The sequence below is a fragment of the Eurosta solidaginis genome, chromosome 1 (assembly GCF_040869045.1).
Source record: "Eurosta solidaginis isolate ZX-2024a chromosome 1, ASM4086904v1, whole genome shotgun sequence".
NCBI classification, from domain to species: domain Eukaryota; kingdom Metazoa; phylum Arthropoda; class Insecta; order Diptera; family Tephritidae; genus Eurosta; species Eurosta solidaginis.
The window spans coordinates 313,906,816-313,931,395 of record NC_090319.1 but is presented as its reverse complement, the minus strand read 5'-3'; the positions used below and the strand labels follow the sequence as shown (position 1 = coordinate 313,931,395).

General features: G+C 37.6%; 1 protein-coding gene across 2 annotated transcripts in view; it reads right to left on the bottom strand.

The window, feature by feature from the left end:
• Positions 1-24,580, bottom strand: part of Mur89F (Mucin related 89F) — a 411,681-nt gene that overhangs the window by 149,206 nt on the left and 237,895 nt on the right. For both annotated transcript variants that reach the window (XM_067761541.1, XM_067761542.1), the window contains exon 2: positions 16,146-16,234. The gene's annotated coding sequence lies outside the window, so the exon portion shown is untranslated. The remainder of the gene's footprint in view (positions 1-16,145; positions 16,235-24,580) is intronic.

Here is a 24,580-nt window from a genome sequence, read left to right as displayed (position 1 = left end):
CATATCTTTAATGAACTTAGTTCACGTGCTTACTTGAACTCACTTTATCTTGGTATAAAAAATGAACGAAATCCGACTATGACCACGCCCACTTTTTCGATATCGAAAATTACGAAAAATTAAAAATATACCATAATTCTATACCAAATACGAAAAAAGGGATGAAACATGGTAAGGTAATAAAAATAAAAGAAAATTTCAAAATGGGCGTGGCTCCGCCCTTTTTAATTTAATTTGTCTAGGATACTTTTAACGCCATAAGTCGAACAAAAATTAACCAATCCTTTTGAAATTTGGTAGGGGTATAGATTTTATGACGCTAACTGTTTTCTGTGAAAATGGGCGGAATCGGTTAATGCCACGCCCAGTTTTTATAAACAGTCGTCCGTCTGTCCTTCCGCATGGCCGTTAACACGATAACTTGAGCAAAAATCGACATATCTTTAATGAACTTAGTTCACGTGCTTACTTGAACTCACTTTATCTTGGTATAAAAAATGAACGAAATCCGACTATGACCACGCCCACTTTTTCGATATCGAAAATTACGAAAAATTAAAAATATACCATAATTCTATACCAAATACGAAAAAAGGGATGAAACATGGTAAGGTAATGGGATTGTTTTATTGACGCGAAATATAACTTTAGAAAAAACTTTATAAAATGGTTGTGACACCTACCATATTAAGTAGAAGAAAATGAAAAAGTTCTGCAGGGCGAAATAAAAAACCCTTAAAATCTTGGCAGGTATTACATATATAAATAAATTAGCGGTATCCAACAGATAATGTTCTGGGTCACCCTGGTCCACATTTTGGTCGATATCTGGAAAACGCCTTCACATATACAGCTACCACCACTCCCTTTTAAAACTCTCATTAATACCTTTAATTTGATACCCATATCGTACAAACTCATTCTAGAATCACCCCTGGTCCACCTTTATTGCGATATCTCGAAAAGGCGTCCACCTATAGAACTAAGCCCACCGCCCTTTTAAAATACTCATTAACACCTTTCTTTTGATACCCATATTGTTCATTGTTCATTGTTTATTATACCATAAAATTTATTAAAAACATAATAGAAGGAACTTTGCCTGCGTATTTGAGGACTAATTAAAATATGTAAAAGATGTGCACTCTGTAAATACTCGTAATAAAAATGATTTTAATCTGCCGGCTTATAAAACTGAAGCAGACAAATGTAATCTGTATTATAAAGGTCTTAAATCATATAATGAACTACCGATTGATATTAAATCATGTCATTCTAATAAACTTAAACAAAAATTGTACAATTATTGCAGAACACTACCAATTTAGTGCTGGACAGGCGGACTTCCATAGCATCGATAAAAGTGCAGCGAAACTATACTGCTGTGTAGCGCCAAGACTTCCAAGCTCTTGTGCGCATACAAAAAAGGTTGCCGAAGCACATACTGAAACGCATCACTCGATTAACTCAGTGCATCGCCGTGCAGATGTTGCCTTCGCGCTTTACTAACATGCGTAAAATGCCTACATACTGCATAATCACAACGCTTTGTTCGCATGATCTGGAAGTCTCCCATCCATAGTACTCCAAGGTAGGACATAGATGTAACTATTCTAGATTGCATAGTCCAGAAGACAATTATAAACATGTAAAATAGATTTAAGTTAGGCTTAGGAAAGCCGTAATAAATAAATACATTATACATTATACATTACATTATACAAATTCTAGGGTCACCCCTGCTCCACCTTTATGGCGATATCTCGAAAATGCGACCACCTATACAACAACCACCACTCCCTTTTAAAACCCTCATTAATACCTTTAATTTTATACCCATATCGTACAAACACATTCTAGAGTCACCCCTGGTCCACCTTTGTGACGATATTTCGAAACGGCGTCCACTTATAGAACTAAGACCCACTCCCTTTTAAGATACTCATTAACACCTTTCGTTTGATGCCCATATTGTACAAACAAATTTTAGGGTCACCCCTGGTCCACCTTTATGGCGATATCTCGAAACGGCGTCCACCTATGGAACCAAGTATTACTCCCTTTTAAAATACTCATTAACACCTTTCTTTTGATACCCATATTGTACAAACAAATTCTAGGGTCACCCCTGGTCCACCTTTATGGCGATATCTCGAAACGGCGTCCCCTATGGAACTAAGGATTACTCCCTTTTAAAATACTCATTAACACATTTCATTTGATACCCATATCGTACAAACGCATTCTAGAGTCACCCCTGGTCCACCTTTATGGCGTTATCTCGAAAAGGCAACCACCTATACAACAACCACCACTCCCTTTTAAAACCATCATTAATACCTTTAATTTGATACACATATCGTACAAACACATTCTAGAGTAACGCCTGGTCCACTTTTATGGCGATATCTCGAAACGGCGTCCACCTAAGGATTACTCCCTTTTAAAATACTCATTAACACCTTTCATTTGATACCCATATCGTACAAACGCATTCTAGAGTCACCCCTGGTCCACCTTTATGGCGATATCTCGAAAATGCGACCACCTATACAACAACCACCACTCCCTTTTAAACCCCTCATTAATACTTTTAATTTTATACCCATATCGTACAAACACATTCTAGAGTCACCCCTGGTCCACCTTTGTGGTGATATTTCGAAACGGCGTCCACCTGTAGAACTAAGGCCCACTCCCTTTTAAAATACTCATTAACACCTTTCGTTTGATGCCCATATTGTACAAACAAATTCTAGGTCACCCCTGGTCCACCTTTATGGCGATATCTCGAAACGGCGTCCACCTATGGAACTAAGGATTACTCCCTTTTAAAATACTCATTAACACCTTTCTTTTGATACCCATATTGTACAAACGCATTCTAGAGTCAACCCTGATCCACCTTTATGGCTATATCCCTAAATGGCGTCCACCTATAGAAATATGGCCCACTCCCTTATAAAATACTCTTTAATGCCTTTCATTTGATACACATGTCATACAAACACATTCCAAGGTTTCCCTCGGTTCGTTTTCCTACATGGTTATTTTCCCTTATGCTGTCACCATACCCCTCAACTGAGTATGTAATGTTCGGTTACACCCGAACTTAACCTTCCTTACTTCTTATATTATATTTTATTAATTCCTTTGCTTCATTTCCTTCTTTCCATTTCTTCGAGTTGCCGTGAGTTCGAACCGCCATTCAATTTTGTTTGTGCATACAAACAACCATCATCTCGATTATTGTCTTCAAACCAGTTCAACAACGGCAAAGCATCCTGGGCCAAACGGTCGGCGGTCTTCATTAATTCTCTATATATTCCAAGTATATTGTTCCAAGTTGCCAAATCCCTCATCAGTTATTCATATTCGGAGTTCTTGGGTACCAATGAAATGTTCATGCTTTTCCACTAATACAGCACGCATCCTTTTTGTATGGATAAATATGTTTTCAATTCAAAAAGTATGAATCTTACACATTTCTTCATGCATTTAGCATGCATATATCCTATATGCATACAATTTATTTAAGCTGGATATTTTTTGATAACGAGCTGACTTGAATACACTAAATATTTTGTAGATTTGTATTTTTTTTTTTTTGTGCGAGTAGACGTCACTCACTGGTGCGTGTGTGCAGAACTAATGAGTGGCACGTGACTGGTGCGAAAAGCATAAAAGGTAAAATTAACCATATAAATAAACGAAATGTTGACTTGTTGACAGCAAAAGCAAAACAACAATAATAAAACAAAAAAAAATATCAAAATTACGCTGGCTATTTTGAATTATATAGCCATAACTCAACGCACTAATATCATCATTCACATGCTTCCTCATAACTCAAATATAAAAAAAAATATTTCATTAAGGCAGTTGAAATGCTAAACGGCACACGTTATTTATTTTTTTCCTTTAGTTGACTGCGTACCATAAAACCTGTATTATATATATATATATTTTTTTTTTTTGCTGATTTATGACATCGTCGTATCTTTAAAACATTAGCGCTAAATTTACACCTCATTATGATAAAGTGTTAACATTTAAATGTTATGGTTTAATATGGTATATATATTTTTTTAAATAAGCTCTGAGAAATTGAAGAATGGGCATTTCCATAGTATTTTTGAATACACTCTCCATATACAAACTGAAAGGTAATAAGCAGTTTTAAAACTATTTGCTATAATTATAAATTATTAAAGTGAAAGCGGTTCAATATTAAATATATATCAACCTGCACGATTTAGCATCTTTTCACGTCTTGATATTTAATCTGTTTAGCTGAGGGAACATTCCCAGCAATATTTAAGCGCCAGTCATTAGGATTATTACCTAGTAAAACACCAACGAAGCCACCCAGGTATAGGTCTATATGCATGCTTGACACTGGCTGTAAAGTTCTCGGACACGTAATTCATAATCACCTTGAAAGGGAAAGCAAAGAAGTGTGAGGTATATATAAAAGCTAGCTCGCCTTAAAGAAGTGGAGATCCACCATAAACGCCGTGAGTATGGTCAGAATGGTAGCACAGCAGGCCAAATGTGGAAGTCGATAGCTAGCAAGCCTTAAAAATATTGTCTCATCTTTATCTTAGACGTAACCCAGCAGACGGCTTAGCTCAGTTTCCATGAGGTTTTTGCAGACATAGTTCTTCTACTTTAAAATATACATTGAATGGAACTCGTTATAATACTGTAACGAATTTACTGAAATTCCTCTTATTTGGAACCTTCTACTGACGTTCGAATCACTAAACTGTTAAATAAATAACTCCACTATTCAATAATGCTAAATGGCCTTTATTAAAGTACTTCACAATAACACTTCTACTACTCGACAGATAGCGTGCTTTAATCAAACTCATTGCTGATTGCTCAGATTGCGCTCTTTTGTACTCTTCGATTTCCACGTTCCATACTTCTAGGCGTTTCCAGAATTTACTTAGTTATCAGCTATAAAATTATAATTACAAATGCACGTGTATAGCTTCTCATATGCACGTGTATATGTGAGTGATACTTGCACAAATTATTGCCTACCTTTGGGAGTATCTCAGATATATGCATGTGTTTGTGCGTTGCTCTCCGCTGCTTGTATGGACATATGTGTAGACATAAATATTAATTTGGTGATGTGCATACAAGTCACTGCTCAGTATCCGCTTAGAGATGATAGTATCCCTTAGTGTTGCTAATATTCGTCACAATACTATATAGTATTCATAAAGGGCATACAACTAGCCTTGTTGTTGTTGTTGTATCGGTAAGGACATTCCCCGAAGGCTTTAGGGAATATTATCGAAGTTGGCGGTCCTTTGTCGGATGCAGATCCGGTACGTTTCAGTAACAAAAACCATTAAGGCATCAGCCGGACCATCCCGGGAACGATTTGGTATGACTACATGAAACCTTTTAGGCCATACCGGACTCCCATCCCCTGGATACATGAGGAGCTTGGGATCGCCAGAGCCTCGGCTGCTAAAGTAACAGGATCCGCCATGGGTAGGTGAGGTTGACAATAGGGTTGGAGAAGCTATATTTTGCGCTAGTAACAGCTTGAAATGGTTGCGCTACACAACCCCTTAAATCAGTTTGGTACTTTAGCCGCCTCCTACGACAAACATATCTGCCACGGGTATATTCTAAACCCTCTAGCCTTGTTATATAATGCAGTACATTTTACAAATATTACTTTGACTTTATAAACTACCCCAGAGTTAAGTGAAACAGCGATACACAACCGTATAAAATCTAGATTAACATATTGAGATATATTCGCAAATTTTCTACCAGTCAGATATTCACGACGCGTCAGATCTTGGAGATGACTCACGATAAGAGAATTGACACGCAGAAAAGTTGTTGCTTGTATACTGCTATCTCTTAATTTAATTTCTGTACAAAGTTTAAAAAGTTTTGCTTATTATCGTTGAGTAACATCACCAGCTTCGTAAGGATTGGGAAGGACCTCTCCGAGCCATTCAAACCCAAACGAGATTTCGAGATGGGGCGACTCGATTCGTGCGATTTCTTTAACCTAGTGTTGAGGAAGATAACTCCAGCAGCAGAACTAAACCGTGATGACACAAGCTATTATAAGAACAAACAAATACTGGTGTATGCTGATGATCTGGATGACATAGGCCTTAACAAACGCGCCTTGAGCTTTGCAATCTCTGGATTAGATAAATAGACAATTATAGGGGGTAAATGACAACAAGACGACTTACTCGCTGTCAGACAAGATAGAATCGACTTATTTGCGTGTCGTCAGCCACGTTGACGGGTATAATTTCGAGACTGTGAAAGACTTTGTTTATCTGGGAACCAGCATTAGCAATGAAAACAATATTAGGTTAGAATTTAAATGGAGAATAACTCTGGAACTACTTTGGCTAGAGTAGGTAAATGAAAGGTAAAGTCCTCTCTTCACGAATAAAAATCACGCTTTACAAGTCGCTTATCCTATCTTTCCTGATGTATGGCTCTTTGAGTGTTCAAGAGAAAGTTTTTCGGAAGTTTTTTTGTCCTGTCCGTGATGGTGACGACGAGTATCGAAGGAGTTATAATGCTGAGATATATGAGCTTTATGCAGATAAATAGATAGTGCAGCAAATAAAAGCCAACCGGTTTCGCTGGCTAGGTCACGTTATGCAAATGGACGAAGACGGTCCTAACAAGAAAGTATTTCAATCGATAACTCAGTTTGGTGGCAGAAGAAGATGGATACCTCTACTGAGTTGGGGGAGGGAGGTGGAAGAAAACTTGATCTGCTTTAGCTGCCCTTAATTGGCGGCAGTTATCAAGAAATAGGTTTTGTTGGCGTAAATTTTTACGAAATGGTCAAAGTCGCTTAGGCGGTTAAGCGCCCATCAATGATGATTATGATACACTCCACAGTTGGGGAATGTTGCAGATTTTTTTTCCAAATTTAAATTTCGAAAATTTTTTACTAATGCTCTTTTGACAACATGGTCATGTACTAACGTCCTTCTATTATTTAGCTCGAAACATCTATTTGCAAGTTTCAGAGTTCTTTTCTTTTGAAGTGCTGTTTGTTTGTATTTCCCATAATCTTGGGTAATAGAACGGCACCGAAGAATTAAAAAGAGTATGCAGAACATTTAAAAAGTATTTAAAGTCCCTTTGAAAAAGTTTCGTAAAAAAAAACATAAAAAAATAAAAAATGGAAAGGAGGATGGGCAACAAAAACACATTTACAAGTAAACACACAACAACTTGGAGGGTTTTGAATTTTTGTTTGCTTTTTTTGGCTAATAAATGGATATGCAAGCCGTGTTGTTGTTATTTTTTCACATACTCGCATTTTTTTATGTTTTCCTGCAAAGCTTTCATGTGCACAAAGAGAAAACGTAGATGATACATTTAACTTTAAAGGCATAAATGCTAGTTTTTGGAATAAGAAGAAGCCATAAAGAGATGTGGAAAAAAATCTTGAATGAAAAAAGTAAAAGAGGAAAAAATTGTAGTAGTTTAGGAGTATATATATGTATATAGGATGGGTTGGATTTTCGATGACAGATTTGGATTCCACAAAAACTCTCTTAAAGTCCTCCAGTCGACTGAAAGTCTAACCTCGATCGAAATATTTTGAAATTTAAAAAAATCTTTTGTATAACCGTCCTCGTGCCTGAGCTGTTAAGGGGCTAGTATTTGCGCCGTTATACTTCATAGGAGGGCGGCGTGATATGGGTGACCAAGAACTGAAAACCCTTCTTATAAAGGGTTTTTATTCGGCAACGGAGCCTTTACGCTACCGGGACGTCACGAGAAGCAAAGCTTGCCTTATACACTAAAGGACGTTGCTGCGGTGGACGGTTTTTTGCCATATTTAATATAAAACCGTTGAGTCCGCTTTGTTGGGGAGGTGGTCACACAACCAAGATGCTTATATCAGAATTTTATGTAGATAAGGAGAACAGAGTTTCAATCCAGGGAAGATGAGTGAAAGCAGCGCAGCTGCATGTGAACACAAAAGCAGATTGTATCAGTGTGTGGAGGGCAAGAGACTCCCCTTACAGTACATTACAGCATGGCCTGCGAGGAAGTGGAAGTATGTCGATGGAAGTCAAAGGTATTTTGATGCGCGATGCCATTGGCGCTGCAAGTGATATGAGGAAGCAACATTTTGTGCCAGAATGGAGAGCCATGTGCGTCTAAAGATGTGCGTTTGAGCGACTCCACGAGTGAGGAAGAAATTACTTCGAAAGCAGCTAGTCATATAGATGATGATGGTGAGGGGGGACGGGGGAATTATAGATTTGGCGGAAATTGGTGATATGCCAACAACATAAGCGAAGATATAAATAGTGTAATAAACCTCAGGAGGTAACAGCCAGGATTTGCCTATCGAAGGGCTCAAAGGGAGGTAACAATGTCCCCCGTCTGTTCTTGAGGAGACAAATGACGTGGCGAAGAATGCCCGAACTACAGATAGATGAAAAATTGGAGAAAAATAGCTTCTTAGCTTCGTGGTAAATATCTTGTGGGGCGAAGTGAGTAGATCACTTCCACCTTTGTATTTAGCGGCGTATTTAATGAGGTCAGGTTAACGGGTTAATGGAGTTTAACAATATCACTACCTTAAGGGAGAGTTGCAAAAAGCAAAGCATGGTTCGAGGTAGGTTTGGCTCAAGTCTAAAGTCTCAAGTTTTATCTTATTGAAAACACATGCTATTTAGTTCAGGGGCACCTTTGTGTTCTTATTGAGTATTCGCCATATTCAAATAATGGGCAGCTAACGAAGTTCAAGTGGTACAACTCAGCCATTTACTTGGAGGTATATTAATGAGCATGTGAATATGAAGTCAGTGGTGTCTGTTAGCTCCATTGTATCCGCCGCCTATTACAAACCTTCACATCTTGTTGTCGTTCCTTAGAGGCTAAGCTAACACCTCAGCAATTGCCCAAATTGGTGCCTAGGATATCATCAGCTAAGTACTCGAACCACGGCGAGTTAAGGGTATTAGATTATACAACTGGTAAGGTAACCTTGTGGCGAGACTTGGATGAGCTCCCACACACTAGAAGGTAAGACGAATCGAAAATTTCTATCCAGCTGCAGAATGGTTGGTACCAAAAAGGTGCAAGCTCTAGAGTGGACTCATATCTGGAAAAAAATGCAGCTTGTAAAGCTGTAAGAGTCAATCGGCTTAGAAGAATCCAAGGAGAAAGCATGTCTATCATAAGTGGTGCCTTGATTCCAGACAGCCGACAGTTCGAGAAGGCTAAACATCGATTTCGCAGTTGTTGGCTCGAGACATGCGCGTTCGGAGTGCATCAGATTCATATGCGGTGAAGTTCTGTCCATATTCATCACACTATTCTCGACCTACATGTAGCATTTATTACAACAACATTCATGCTCTGATACTAGTCATCCTACCCTAGAAGTAATTTTCCAGCCAGATTACATGTTTCTTTCCCTCCTAGACTCGGTTTTCAGTGGGGTTTCTTGTGGCTACTATTTAACCATGGATCACAGACGGTACCTCAGAATATAACAAAACTAAGCTTAACATTGTTGTTTTCTGGAACGATTTTCCCACATATTTTTTCTAATTAGATTTGGGGGCAACCCGGTTTCAGTGATGTGCCGTCTTCAGTGAGATTTTACGCTTGTTTTATGTAAGCAGAGCCCTTTTTAGCTAAAAATTGGCTTTGAGGTCCATTATCCAAAACACTTTGGCTGTTTTGGAAAAAAATGTTCCATAGATGTTCAACCTCCCTAATGTATGCACATAGATATACATTCTCATAAGAGTGCACGCAATCAAACTATAAGTCGGCGGCTTTACGTAAACAGAATCAAAAAAAAAAGAAAACATAATCAACAATTAAAAACAACAAACAAACCCATCAAAGCAACCGAATAATAAAAAAGTTAAGTATAAGCTGTAAAGCGCATAAAAAACGGAACGGAAAGAAAGAAAGGGCAGAAAAAACTATACATCATGCGAAAAAAATTGCATGTTAAACGAAGAAATTTCTCAACACACCCTAAAAGTATACAACGTGCAGATATTTTAAATTTTCCAACACGCTTTCTAGGCTTTCCTTATTTTTTTGCTGAGCTCATAAAACACCTCCCACCTTTTGTGCTGTTGATTCCTTCATCGCCGCGCTCGCTTTTATTAATCATTGCTTGCCAAAGCGATTAAAGTGCAATTTTCAGCACGCTAAAATCGCACCCTTTTGTACAATTCGTGCATTTTCTACATTTCGCCTCTTTTTATTTTCCATCCGCGCCAAATAGCCCACCGCTCGCATTACATTCCCTTTGTTCTTCTTTTAACCGCACTAAATTTACGTTACATTGTTACAATTTAACGGTCATTTTGAGCTTTTGATATCTCGAATAACGAAAAAGGACCAGGCTTAGTTGTTATAGTTCAGTTTATAGCAGCAAATTCAAAAATTACACAAAATTAAAATGTTCATAGCGTCAGACAGGATCAAGGGAGTATGCTTGACTTAGGCTCATTAAAACAGCGTCCGCCTTTCCAAGTAACTGTTGTTTTATGCTTTTTCTCTTCCTTTTGAATTTACAATTTTCCTCCTCACCAATTATTGTTTGAAATTTTCTCTTAATATTATGCTTTTAAATCTCGTCAAACGAAAATAATGAAGTAAATTTTTAGGCGCATGTGGTATGAGGACTTTACACCCCAAAACATTTTGTTTGGCACTTCAAAGTGTTTTACATTTTGAACTTGTCGCAGCCCAGTGAGCACTTTAATGCTGATGAATTTGGAAACATTTTTTAACATTGCATTTTAAAGTTTCCTTTTAATATCTGTTGGGCCAGAGAATTCGTTTTTGTGTAGCTTTTCAAATACATATATACGCCTAAAAGAATGCAGCAACTTTTTATTCTCTCTTGTACTTGACTTTGTGATAAATGCGGTTACATTGGTATGTTATGGTTCAAATTAAGAGCCACGATAAAAATCCCACCAAGAGCATTCACATCGATCTCAATCTACATTCAATCTAGTATTCTCCTCCTTCTTCCTTTTGTAGCACTACTTTAAACAAAGGACCCACCTTTGGCTCGATGATAATACAACCACCTTTGCGAGACTAAGGGTGCCAGCGCCCTCCTTGGTGGCTAGACGCAAAGTTAGGAGCGACAAGGTAGCAGGTTGAAAACGGTCTTTATTAAGAAATCTTCGAATGTGGTTAGATTGACACCGGCTCAGGCCTATATACCAATGCTACGTCATTTCTTATACATACACGCCTAAAAGTACGCAATAGTTTTTAAGCTGTTAAATGTTATTGTATTAGGAACCTGTTTTGGGTTAACGGATCGGCTTCGTGCTCGCTGAATTTCAATAGGAATCCAACTTACAGATATCTTTGAAAATATAAGATTTTGGTTCCCGTAGAAAATACCACCTCGAGAAACTAGCTGACATTTTTTGTAGACATACTGGAGCGATTTTCCGACATTCCTTGTCAAATTTGTTTTGAGTACAAATCGGTTTCAGCGTCGTGCTATCTTCAGTGTCATTTTCCATTTTGAAAGTCTTGCGAGGAAGAATAAAGAGCTACTGGTTATGTATTTTATTTAACACACAATTTTTGGGGAGTGTTATCGATGTTGATGGTCATTTGCCGGATACAGATCCGGTACGTTCCAACAAAACACCATAAAGGTACTAACTCGATCATCTCTGGAATAACTAATATGACCACATTAAACTTTCTAGGCCATACCGACCCCCAGCCCATAGTCCCATGAGGAACATGGGGTCGCCAGAGCCTCGTCTTCTAAACATGTGTATGATGCATTCATATTTGTAACCGGATTCTCCTCGCGCAGGTGAGGTTGACAATTGGGTTGCGGAAGCTTTGAAGCTGTAAAGCTTTGTATTGTGCTTATCAACCACTTGAATCCCAAAGAAAATTTACTCCCATATTCATACGAATGCAGTCTAAAGTCTTTGCCACCCAAGAGGCATGCAAGACAAGCTACAGTTATAGCCAAAATACTATTCGAGTTATGTAGCCAACAAAGATGAACTTAGTTCCGTTACACATTATAGAGAATGGCTCTTGAATGTATTAAGTAGATTTAGCCTTCACTGAATCTGCGCGACGCAGTAGAGTAATAAGCAACGAGGCAAATGAGCTACTTCATCATGGATCTGCTTTTTATCTCCTAGCAGCAGAGGTTCCTACTTTCGCGGTTCTTCAAAGCACAAATGCGATGTGAGACTTAGGAACCCTTTCTGGTTATATCATCAAGAAATTCATTCCAGTCAATATTTATGTGCCCCGTGACGCAGTAAAGTGAGTAATTGAGATGCATGGGCTACAGTGAGGCTCGACACCTCAGTAAGATAACTGATCTTATCAAGGTAGATTCTAATGGACTTAAGGAAGAACAGCTCTCACCCAAAGATCATATAATTTGTTTGTAAGACTGTTTTGCCTTGGAGCATCCTACCTGCTTTTTATAGTCAGACACATCTGCTTGAAGAGACTGCAGTAGTGAGGAAGTCGGTAAAATTGAGGATGTCGGTAAGACCGCAAGTGCCTCGAGTACATCCCAGCCCTAACAACGATTTCATTTTTGAACCGTTAGTGAAGATTTTATTGTCCCAACCGCAGTATAGGTCTGCCTCCCACTCACGTAACCGGATGTCAATAATACAATACCGTAGCGTGCTTATAATTGGATGATTTCTGAATGTTGGACTCTCAGTCTTAGAGCCTAGTTTGTAATAGAAAATTGATGTTAAACTCTTCCCGAAGTACTCTGCTTACTGCATCTGATATGCTTGATAGACGTAACAGATTCCCAATTTTCTATTGATGAAATCTTTTTCTCTTCTTGCAGCGATAGACTCTCAGAAGATTTTGGGAAGTTTTGTTGCTTTTAATTGTCCTTTCCCGGATAATGATCCAGAAATTTTCGTAAAATAGTACCACTTAAGTACTCGCGCGACCATCCCCGAAATGATACGCTCCGGATAAACCTTTGAAGCCTTCCGTTGATTGCACTTTGAGCCAACCGCCTTCGTCTAGACTACAGCTCTTTAAGTAATGAAGTAATGAACTGTATGTAATTATTTCTTAAATAAGCTCACACCAGTAGATGTTTGAGCGAAAGCTTAATCCAGAAACTCGAAGTTCAAAATCACTGAAAGTTAATTTTCAGGAAAATTTAAGCTTGGTTCAAAGTTTAACAATTCGGTTAGCTTTCGAGCTTTTTAGTTTTTTCTGACTAACAAAAATTGTTTACTGGCTATACATTTTTAAGCCAAAGTTCGTCAGCTCAAACGTTCGCTTCTGACTTTACCTGCTTAGCTTTGTACCCTGAAGTATGCCTGTAGCTGATTGCGCCAAGTATTGAAGAGAGAGTAAGATCTGACGTGAGTGGATCCCAAATATCCGCCAATGGTAGAAATAACCAAAGTACCAAAAGTGAAAAAGTAAAATTTAATAAAAGGTCAAAAGAAAATTCCACAAAGGCTCGCAACGAAATTAAATGAGTAAATAAATAAATAAGTGACTGTTGGCTGGCCTTTTTAAGTGGTGGCAGCTGAATTGTTGATTCAAGTGACCAAGCGAACCAACAAAATGATTGAAGCATATTCATAAGCTAAATTGTCAGCTAACAGCACTTATGCGTTGCAACGTACACAAACCCAAATTGATATTGAGCCAGCTGTGCGCCGTACAGAGTCCCAGAGCCATTTTGGTGGGTGAGAGGTTGGAGGTCGGTATTAACGTAACGTCGGGTCATGACTAAATGAATCGTAAATTCACATCAATTACGCGGGTAAACATCAACAGAATTTGCATGACGATTATGATGAGACTGATTTTATAAATTATTTTTGTTGGTGTTGAATGCTTAGACGGGATTTCACTTATACCGTGAAAAGTATATAGTGACAGATATATATTTTACGTCTGTTTGTTTATATTAAAAGTGATGAGTTGACAGCTACAATGACTTCACAATTTGCCAAACTCTCACAGAGTTCATGTTGTAAAGTCACTGAATTTTATTGCAACAAAAAATCATAAAATTTTAAAATTTTGTAGAGTAATGCAAGAGCCAGTGTTTTTGTTGTTTTTAATTCAGTTGTAAATATGTGTATTCAGTTTGTGTGTACCCTTTGTTGCTCTTAAATCACTTTCACACTAAATGAAATTTAATTAACTCCTTTAACTCGAAATGTTGATGACTCTTTAATGCTTGAAGTACTCAGTATTTAAGTATGCTCCTGAACGCCTTAATGTATGCTACCAAATGGCGAAAGTGTTTTGTATATTTATTAGATTCTTTTATGAAGTGAATAGCTTGCTCAAATGGACATTTAAGTAATCAATATGAATTATGAACTTAATTGAATAAAGTAGCTAATAAACTATTCTTGTTCATTTGATTGCTTATGTATGAAGGTGTTAATGAAATTACTTTCAAATATAAATCTCTCAATTTAATAAATCTTAATGCAAATTTTGAGAGACCCATTACTTGTACTTGAGCAATTGAGTTTTGCCTCCTCTGATTTAGATAAAAAACCAAAAAATGGGTCCTGTGGTAAAAAGTACGTCCACTCATCCAAGAAAGAATCGGCGAATTCTCGCTTTGGCAGCCATATAAATTGGAGACTGTTAAGGATTTCGTCTACTTGGGAACCAGCATTAACAAAAAAAAAAAAATATCAGCTTGAAATTAAACGGAAAATACCCCTTGCCAACAAGTGCTGCTTTGAACTGAATAGGCAATTGAAAAGTAAAGTCCTCTCTTGACGAACAAAAATCACGCTCTACAAGTTGCTCATAATACCTGTCCTGATGTATGGCTTGGAATCATGGACGGTGTCGAGAGAAGATGAACTTGCTCTTGCAGCGCTCGCGAGAAATATTTTCCGAAAGGAGGCTTTTTGGTTGGATCATGTTGTGCGAATAGACAAAGATACTACGGCCTACCGCAGAGAGAGAGGGAGGAGATGGAGACCTCCACTGAATTGGTAGAGGTAGGTAAAGAAAGATTTGACCCCCCCTTGGTGCTCCCCATTGGCTCCAGTTATCGTGAAACAGGAATAGCTGGCGTGACTTGCTACGAGCGATGGTGATAATTGGTTGGTTTCTGTGCCACTCAGATACTGGAGGTCCGGAACCAATTTCTGCTGATTTGGTATGGCTAGTCGGTACTCCGTTCGAATGATTTGGACCAGACGGTGAACCTGCTGATACCTTTTGCAGAGCACTTAGCTAGTTCTCTAAGTTCCGGCAGTATATAATTGCCCATAATTAGAAACCTAGTATGAGCCGGGAATTAGCCCAAGTAGTGTGCGCCTGTTTCTTTGCTGCCTTCCTCGCTGCAGCTTCTGGAAATGCTGTTAAAAGGGATACCCATTCTCTCAGCTTGCAGTCCGTGCAACTAGTGTGCCGTGGTTGTGTCAATGATCATACAATTTTTTTTTTTGACCTATTTAGTAGGTCCTCTGTTCGCTACTGTCGTAATTCGGCCTGGTTTGCTTGGTTATCCTGCAGGGTCCGAGGAGTACCAGTTGGAGACGGCTAACTTATTGAATCTGCTATATGTGTATCTTTTATTTGATGTAAGTGGCCGATGCAACTCGACAGCCTTCTCAGCCTCCAGCAGTGCCCCTTCCCTTGCAAGTTCATCTGCCTTCTCATTGCCCTCGATGTTTCTGTGACCAGGTACCCATGTAAGGGTTATGTTTGCGAAGTAAGCTGTGGCTTGAAGCGACCTCTTGCATCTGTTTATAGTAAATGCACACCTCGCACTCTACACAGCGTCCTCCGACAGGAGCGTACGCGTTCTCTCTATGGCCAGCACTTTCGCTTCGAAGATACTAGAAAAATTGGGTAGATAGACAAACAGCGACACCTGAAGATGCAGAAGATACCCATTCCCACAATTTTTTTCATATATCCATCAGTTTCATTTATATTTATGGCCAAAATCATAAATTTAGTATGGGTTGGATGACACAAGAACTTTGGTCACTTAAGAAGGAGGGGGGGGGGGGTGACCTTATGGAGTAATGGTCTGAGCAAGCGTGATGGATGGGATGTAAATTTCCTTTAAAAGTAGTAATGCCTTAGAAAGTTGTTACCTTATACTTTAAAGTAATGTTCTACTCGTGTCGTATTCACTCAGCCAAGTCCTTGACATTTATAAATTGAAGACTGATGAATAGATGTTCTGAAAATAAAAAAATTTAAATGTTAATAACTAGACACATTCTGTACAGTGTTTTTGCATTAAATTAACTAAGCTCATATGACTAAGTGTGAAAGGTTAATTTGATTATACAGCGTAATGATCCATTCCGATCATACTAATCAACCGAAATTATTCTGACTGGGTATTTGCATCTTTCCGAGTCACAATTATTGCATCTGTTGTAGTACCTCTATTCCTGTAACTGTGGCAGTAACTCTTAAACATATTCCCTTCATCTATTAAGAAGGTCCTCTTTCATCTTCTTTTTACCTTTCAAACGTTTAAGGAATCTAGTAAGTTAATTTATATTAGTTGGTGTGAGTGAATGATATATGAGGACTGCAGCAGCAGCGTTCAGAAATTCACCTTTTTTGCGGCCTTGCCTTCAATATCCCATCTTGCAATAACTTCGCGCTTTAGACCATATGTTATAGTTGGCCCATTCTTGCTGATATTAGGCTTGCAGCTCTGGGCAGCTTTATAATGTGGCAACTTAAAAAAAAACTAACGATTCCAGGTGATAGTGCATTAAAATAACGGCAAGTCCACTACTCCCAATCGGTTGAATCTGATCACTATAAATACAAAGAGCTAACCATCAGGCTTCTAGATTAATTTATTCATTAGTTGGCGTTTATTTAGCTAATTTATTATGCCCGTTTTGTAAAAAGCCATCTATTCCTGTTTCTTATAGCCGACGTCAATTGGGCGTACTAGTCTTCCTCCATTTGCCTCTTTCGGCTCAGTGGAGGTCACCAATTCTTCTGCCTCCAAATGTGGGTATGGGATGCATAGCCAGCGAGGCCTTTGAGCGTTTATTCGTTGCACTATCTTCATAACTGCGTAAAGCTCATACAGATTATCAATAAACCCCCTTCGATACTCGCCATCGGCTTCGCGCACTTTACCATAGGTCTTCCGGAGCACTTTTCTCCCGAATACTCTAAGAGCCATCGCATCTTCTCTCGACACCGTCCATGATGCCGAGCCATATATCAGGAGAGATATGATGAGCGACTTGTAGAGCTTGATTTTTGTTCTTCGAGAGATGACTTTACTTTGCAATTTTCTACTCAGCCCAAAGTATATTAGATGTGTATTCTTATTGAACGTTTAAAAAAAGCATTAAAAAATGATAAGAAAACTCATGTCGCTAAGATTTTTACTCTCCAAAGAATACTGGTTTTCTAGCATTGGCAACTTTTAAGGTGGATACGTACATACATATCTTGTTGGAAATAAGCCGTCTTTAGAAGCGCTTCAGATATAGGATAAATATACATATGTGACCCGACCTATGAAAAGGTGGCTTATGACTCAAAAACAAATTTTCCACTTTTTTTTTGGTTTCGATAGTCTTTTTATCTTTAACAGCTATTTCTCGCCATTTATTTTTTGAGTCATAAGCCACCTTTTCATAGGCCGGGTCACATATAACGATCGTAATAATAATTTCTTTAGAACATATTTGTTTTTTGGTTGTTCAGTTCTTGTCTCACCTTTCATATTCACTTTCTACTTACAACCGAAATTTAAAGCTCATGAACACGTACTTTCATACCAACTTGTGCAAGTATGTACATACATACATACATATGCGAGTATGAACGAATATGTGTATGATGATAAATGATGTTAGCGATAAGTATAAATAGGGGTAATTTTTTTGTTGTAAAGTTTTGCATAATTTTCAGTATCACTTAATGTCTCACCACAAAGTTAGGAAAAGAAACATACCAAAAATATTCAAAGTCACACAGTAACAAATAAATAAATACAAACAACAACTTTATGGTTACAAATGAGTAGCGGAAGGAACAAGCAACAAAAATAAAAGGCGAGCAAAAACCACAAAAAGAAAAACAACAAGTTTTTGAATATATGCAAATAAGTGTATGAAATTGTATATGAATGCAAATTAATTTGTTCACATGCACATAAGTGTGTATGTATGTGTATGTACGTATGCTAGTCGTGCGGAAAAAAGGCCATAAATAATGTGACATTTACCAGTCGCGCGCTTCGAGTTCAAAAAGGTGAGGAGGTATAAATGATAAGAAAATTTTTATACACGTACATATATATGTATGTATGTAGAAACATACCCTGCAAAAAATAGTGCGACCAATCCCTAAAGAGACCGGTCTCCTATTGATCTTGTTTGTCTACATTGGAGCATAATTGATCTGCTCTTGAAATATATGTAGCCCATTTTAAGAAAAAAGCGGCAACGAAGTGAGTTCAATAAATAAAATATATAATTAAAAAAAATTAAGTTAAACGGTTTTATTTAAAATAATAAGTACATTAAGTAATAATAATACTAAAAGCTAGAAAATAATTAGGTAGGCCTTAGGTAGTAGTCATCACACTCCTCATTAATCTAGGGCCCCCATAGGTAGGTAGGTTCTAGGTACTAATCATCAGGACGTTGATCAGACAATTAAATAAAAGCCCAACGTTTTTATTTAATTGTCTGATCAACGCCCTAGATTTGGTGAGGAGTGTGATGACTAGTACCTAGGACCTACCTGATTATTTTCTAGCTTTTAGCATTATTAATACTTAATGTAAGTATTGTTTTAAATAAAACCGTTTAACTAAAAATCGTTTTTTAAATTATTTTATTTTCCAGTTTTTAGTCTTAATTTAATTGCCTATTAATTCCCTTTCTATTTAGCTCACTTAGTGACTCATTATTACAAGGACTCTTTCCTGACAATTTCTTACAAGCCAAGTCCTCAATACATAATCCTTCCAAAGAATTTACTCGATTCAGAGCCACGTATGCTTGCCTCTCCTCGAACTCCAAAGTATTTTGATGTTACTTCTACCGGACTGTATGTAATATGTGTTCCAAATATGAGCCAAATCGGAGTACAAATACGATTTTTTTGAATATCTCAATCCTTGCGCCACCTAGCGGCGCTTATTTTTCATACGTCGCTTTCTATTCATGTATGTATTATGTGTGCCAAATATGAGCGCCACCTAGAGGGGATTATCTTTTATATGTCGCTTTCTATTCATGTATGTAATATGTGTTCCAAATATGAGCCAAATCGGAGCACAAATACGATTTTTTTGAATATCTCAATCCTTGCGCCACCTAGCGGCGCTTATTTTTCATACGTCGCTTTCTATTCATGTATGTATTATGTGTGCCAAATATGAGGCAAATCGGAGCACAAATGTGATTTTTTTGAATATCTCGATCCTTCCGCCACCTAGTGGCGATTATTTTTCATACGTCGCTTTTTATTCATGTATGTGTTATGTGTGCCAAATATGAGCGCAACCTAGCCGGGTTTTTTTTTTTATACGTCGCTTTCTATTCATGTATGTATTATGTGTTCCAAATATAAGACAAATCCGAACACGAATACAATTTTTTGAAATACTTCGATCAACGCGCCACTTATCGGAGTTTTCTTCTTCTTATTATTGCATTGTCATCGGGTTCTGAACTATATTCTAAGTTTCAAACTTGTCGGTTTATCGGGAAGTTACCTAAATTTAAATTACAAATCTCCGTTCGGGTATAAATGGGTACAATTAGTCTATTCATAGGAAATGCTCAAACAAAAGAGAACCGTTCAACGCATATAAAGAGATCAAAAAGCGGCATTAGTCGCGTAATCCTTTGTGACTCATCCTAAACTAATCGCATTTTTTGCAGGGTATACTTAAGCGGTTGTATGTATGTTTGTAGATACATATACATAATTAGGTGTTAATTTAATATATGACACAATATTTCTTTATTGGTTTGGATATGTACTTACAGATCTGAACAAGAAAATAGCATCCTTACACATTAGAAAGTTTAGAAAATATTTTTGTATAATTTGTTAATTAGGTGTGGATGGCTATAAATTAGACTAGGCTGGTCTTCATTCCATACACCAAAGTTGCAAAAGTCGACCCTTATATTTGAAGCCTATGTTGAGAGGGTATCGTAAAAATGTTCAAAAATCAAATTATCATTCGACTTTTGGAGTTAAGACTTTTAAAACTTGTATGATTACCAATAAAAGAGAAATTATTTAAAGCTTGAGTTCACATCAAGTCAAAATATCCCACCCGTAACATTGGAATACCCCATCCATATTTCTAATTTTATTTGCCATTGCTATTATGGCAAATATTTAATCATAAATATTTTGTATTTAGTTTTTATAGCCACATACATACATACATACATTAATGTAAGTTGATAACAAACAGCTGCTAATTTGAGTTGGTAGTAAGCCTCTAAGCGCTGCTCATTTTATTATTACTTTTGTTTGTTGTCTTAATAACCACCTTTCTCATTTTTTTACCGCTATCACTGCCTGTCGTATTTTTTGTTGCTATTCAAACGTCATTTTTGCTTTTATTGTTTGTTAACGCTGATGACATTAGCAACATAAATATTATTATCAGCCAACATTTTATCGCACTTCAGTCAGTATGGCTTTTATCGAGTTCTCGCTTGATTGCATACATAAATGTAGGTATGGAGGGATATATGTCAATTGTTTATATGTATGTATGCATATGCAGTAAGGACACAATTGCAAAAGGGCGCTGTTTGTGTAGTAAATAATACTTGCTGCTCAGAAAAATGGCACTTGCGGCCTTGTCATGATTATGATAAAACAGTTAACAACAAAAAAGTTGTAATTTCAGCATTTCGATAATATGTTTTTTTGCATTTGTAATTTTTGTTTAATGTTTTGCATGTCGTCAGAATCATTTAGCTTATCACATAAATATTGTGTTATTTATGACAGAACAACAAATAAACATTAATTGGAATGAGAATTGCGGTACGCGCTCTATTTTTCAGCATTTGATTTATATCAAATAGTTACTCATATATATGTACACAAGGGTGGTCCTTATATACATCAAATAAGCGATTTTTTCCAGCCTGATCCTTTTAAACAATAATACCAAGTTGAAAAATATCACATATAAATTGGTTCCGATTAGAGACGCTAAAGGGGTGTATACCAGGGGACCGATGGCTGAGTACATAATATCGCCAGCTATATTTTTATCGATATTGGCTGTTTGACAAAAGTTATTTAATTAAAGTTATGTTTTTTTGAGTCTCCATGCAGAAACCGCCTGGGCTCACGTCTCGGGTAAAGCAATATCAAAATTTTAGGAAAAATAGAAGACAATTTTTCTAAGCGAGGTCGCTCCTCGGCAGGGTTTGGCAAGCACTCCGAATGTATTTCTGCCATGAAAAGCTCCTCAGTGAAAATTCATCTGCCTTGCAGATGCCGTTCGGATTCGGCATTATGCAAGTAGGTCCGGGTCCGCCAATTTGTAGGAAAAACTAAAAGGAGCACGAGGCAAATTGGAAGGGAAGCTGGGCCTAAAATCTCTTCGGAGGTTATCGCGCCTTACATTTATTTATTTTTTATACTGAAATATTAACATTGAACCCTGTGAGACACCACTTAACCGTCTCCAATCCGGACCAAAATTTATATGTGTTCATTTGTCCTTGATATTATCGCTTGAAGGGGTGCGACTGGAAAAAATGGGTAATATGAGACATTAGGGCAACCCTATTTTACACTTACTTATATATTAAATATTCTCTGCCGAGAAAGTGAGAAATGGTCAATAAAGCACCAGTTTCGCATCACAAGTTTCAACATGTTGTTATCATCTACAAACCGGGGCTAATAGCATGCAAAGCGGGATAGTTTGTAGCCAATCTTGTACCCCACAGAGCTTAAGTCAGTGACAATTTGGTAACCACCTATGACTGAACCAGTTAAGAACGCGTTCATAAGGTCTACAAATGGAGATAGTTGCCACTTCGTACAAAATCACAATGTTAAAAGTGTCAGTTGAGAGCACTGCGATGAAATAGAATTATTAGTTATGCGCTAGTCGCTGCAAAGTTTTTATAGCAGCCTATTGTAACGTAATCACTCATACGCAATGGTGGACTATGAAAATCTGATGTGCCCTTATTTCCTCAGAGCATTTCATGCGATCATTCTCAAGAATATGGCAATTACAGATGACATCAGTTGGTGTATGTGCCTTTATGGGCTGTTCCGCTTTTGCTTCTCTTGCTCATTTCCATCTGCTTTTACGTGGCTTGTAACCTAGGAAAACCGAATTTCATTGCATGATCTGAAACAGTTTAGTTTTTCATTCGATTCAAGATCTAGGGTTGCAGTGTCAGTTTGGTGTACCCGCTGACTCTGGGGCTAAATAATCTCACACCATGCCCATATGGACTCTTTAAGCCATCCGTATACTAAAATAGTGCACGATATCGAGGGTAAACTTCAACTCTAGAGACTTCTCAAGTTGTTTTGTGTTAAATTATAATTTTGTGCTCAACTTTAAAACAAATGCTTTTAAGGATATTACCCTGGGAAGTCAAAGAACAGGAGTTGGACTTTGAACTTACATGAACTACTGGAATCCTTGAGTTTTTAACTGGCAACGCGTTCTTTGATAATTTTGTTATGGTTCAATTGGCTTAATTCATTATTATATGAAATAGAGTTAACTCGAGGTGTACTGCTGTTGCGGCTGTTGCATAGGTACGTATAGCCCCTGTCAGGATTGGATGTTTAATTTTCTCCCACGGCATCCATGGACGCCCCGGCTAATGGAACATAATATTATGGGTCTGGTACATCCGCTCCAGTATCTCCGGTTTCCTTCTGGTATGCTGGCATTTTTCAGCCCATTCATATTCATACTGTGATAATATCAATTTTTGATGCCCCGCAAGTTTTCCGAATCCGCTGGCATAAATCATGCCCAACAGCAGATATATCTGGAGGTTACATGCCTCTAGTTGACTTTTACAAACTCTGGGGTACAACCCCTGTATGCCTTTCAACATTTTGGAACCGTGTGATAACAGTAAAAGGGTCTCACTTATTTGTTCCAAAGATCCGTCCTAAATCGATTTTACGTTTCTCTTCAAAGCATCAAAAAGCGTGATGCGGCATAGAAATCATAAGGAGCGGTAATCGCCATCTCTACATGTCTATTGAAAGCGCTCTCCATTCGGTTGTTAAGCTGATAGAAGAATCACTCGAAACGAAAAAACATGGGCTAAATATGTTTTCAGACATCGAAGGAGCTTTCAACTACGTCGTGCTTATGGATATCGAAATTGCGTCATCCTCATTATGAATCGAATTGATTCAAAAAACTGTTTACCATATTTACTGGCAGGCGGAATAGGCAATCGCTGGTAGGAAGATGCTATCAGGTAAGCAACGGTGAGATGGTTGATATGCACTCTCCTATATTGCAGCCGTAAACGACTTGCTTCAGGACTTTGAATATAAGGCCTGTAGCTTTCGCTGACGGACTTGGATTTCAAGGATGGTAGTCCGAATCTTGTGAAATAGTTATGAATCTTATGGCAGCCACTGTCCGCTGGCTTGGAAAGCTCTTGCTACCATTATGAGAAACCATTAGATGATATCTGCGATGTTCTTGTAGTTGGCTTAAAGTTTTTTTCTTAGAGAAGGAGTTAGAGTGGGGAATTATATGGGGTAAAGGGTCCAAAGCGCTGTTTGCGGATAGATCCACTTTAGGGGAAATTTGGTGGTGAGTGGGTTGAATATTTTGTCACAAACTCAGGATCAGCCAGAAGTAAAGGATATTCAGCCATTGTGCTGTGTTTCAGATGACGGTCGTTTCCGTTAAAAAGGTGGCTACTATCACGGAGGTTTTCTGGTCAAAAAAGATGACGATTAAGACCTCGATGTCAATTTGAAATCTGGTTTTTGACACCTAGACCTCAGGTCAACTAAGAAAGCGCAGAAATCACACCCCTTTTTTCAAATTTTGAGATCTTTATGGCCGAGTGTATATGCTAACATGTAGTGATTGGCCAAATATTTGGAACACAATGTCACCGCAAATAGCTGCGATATCACAAAGAACCGACAAGCGTTCAAGTAAGCCGTTTCCTAGTATTTACCCAAGCTAACCTATCCCGGAACCACCGATAGCGACAATTTATTGTTTTGTTAATGTCTTTTTATTGATTACGAGTTATTATAGTCGGTTTGTTATCGCATCATTGAGTCATCGGTTTCTTATTCGTTTTGTATTCGCTTGTTAATCGATTTAATTGAAGTTTTTTCGATATCTGTTTCACAACAAACCGATGAGTCATCGTTATCAATTCGATAACATACCGACAATAAATTGGTAACATTCTGATAGAAGTTGATAGTTTTTAAATGACAAGTCGATAATTTTTTGAAAATCTAACGTTAAAAATAAATATATATTGTATAAAGTTTCTATAATAAGTCGATAATTTTTCGATAATAA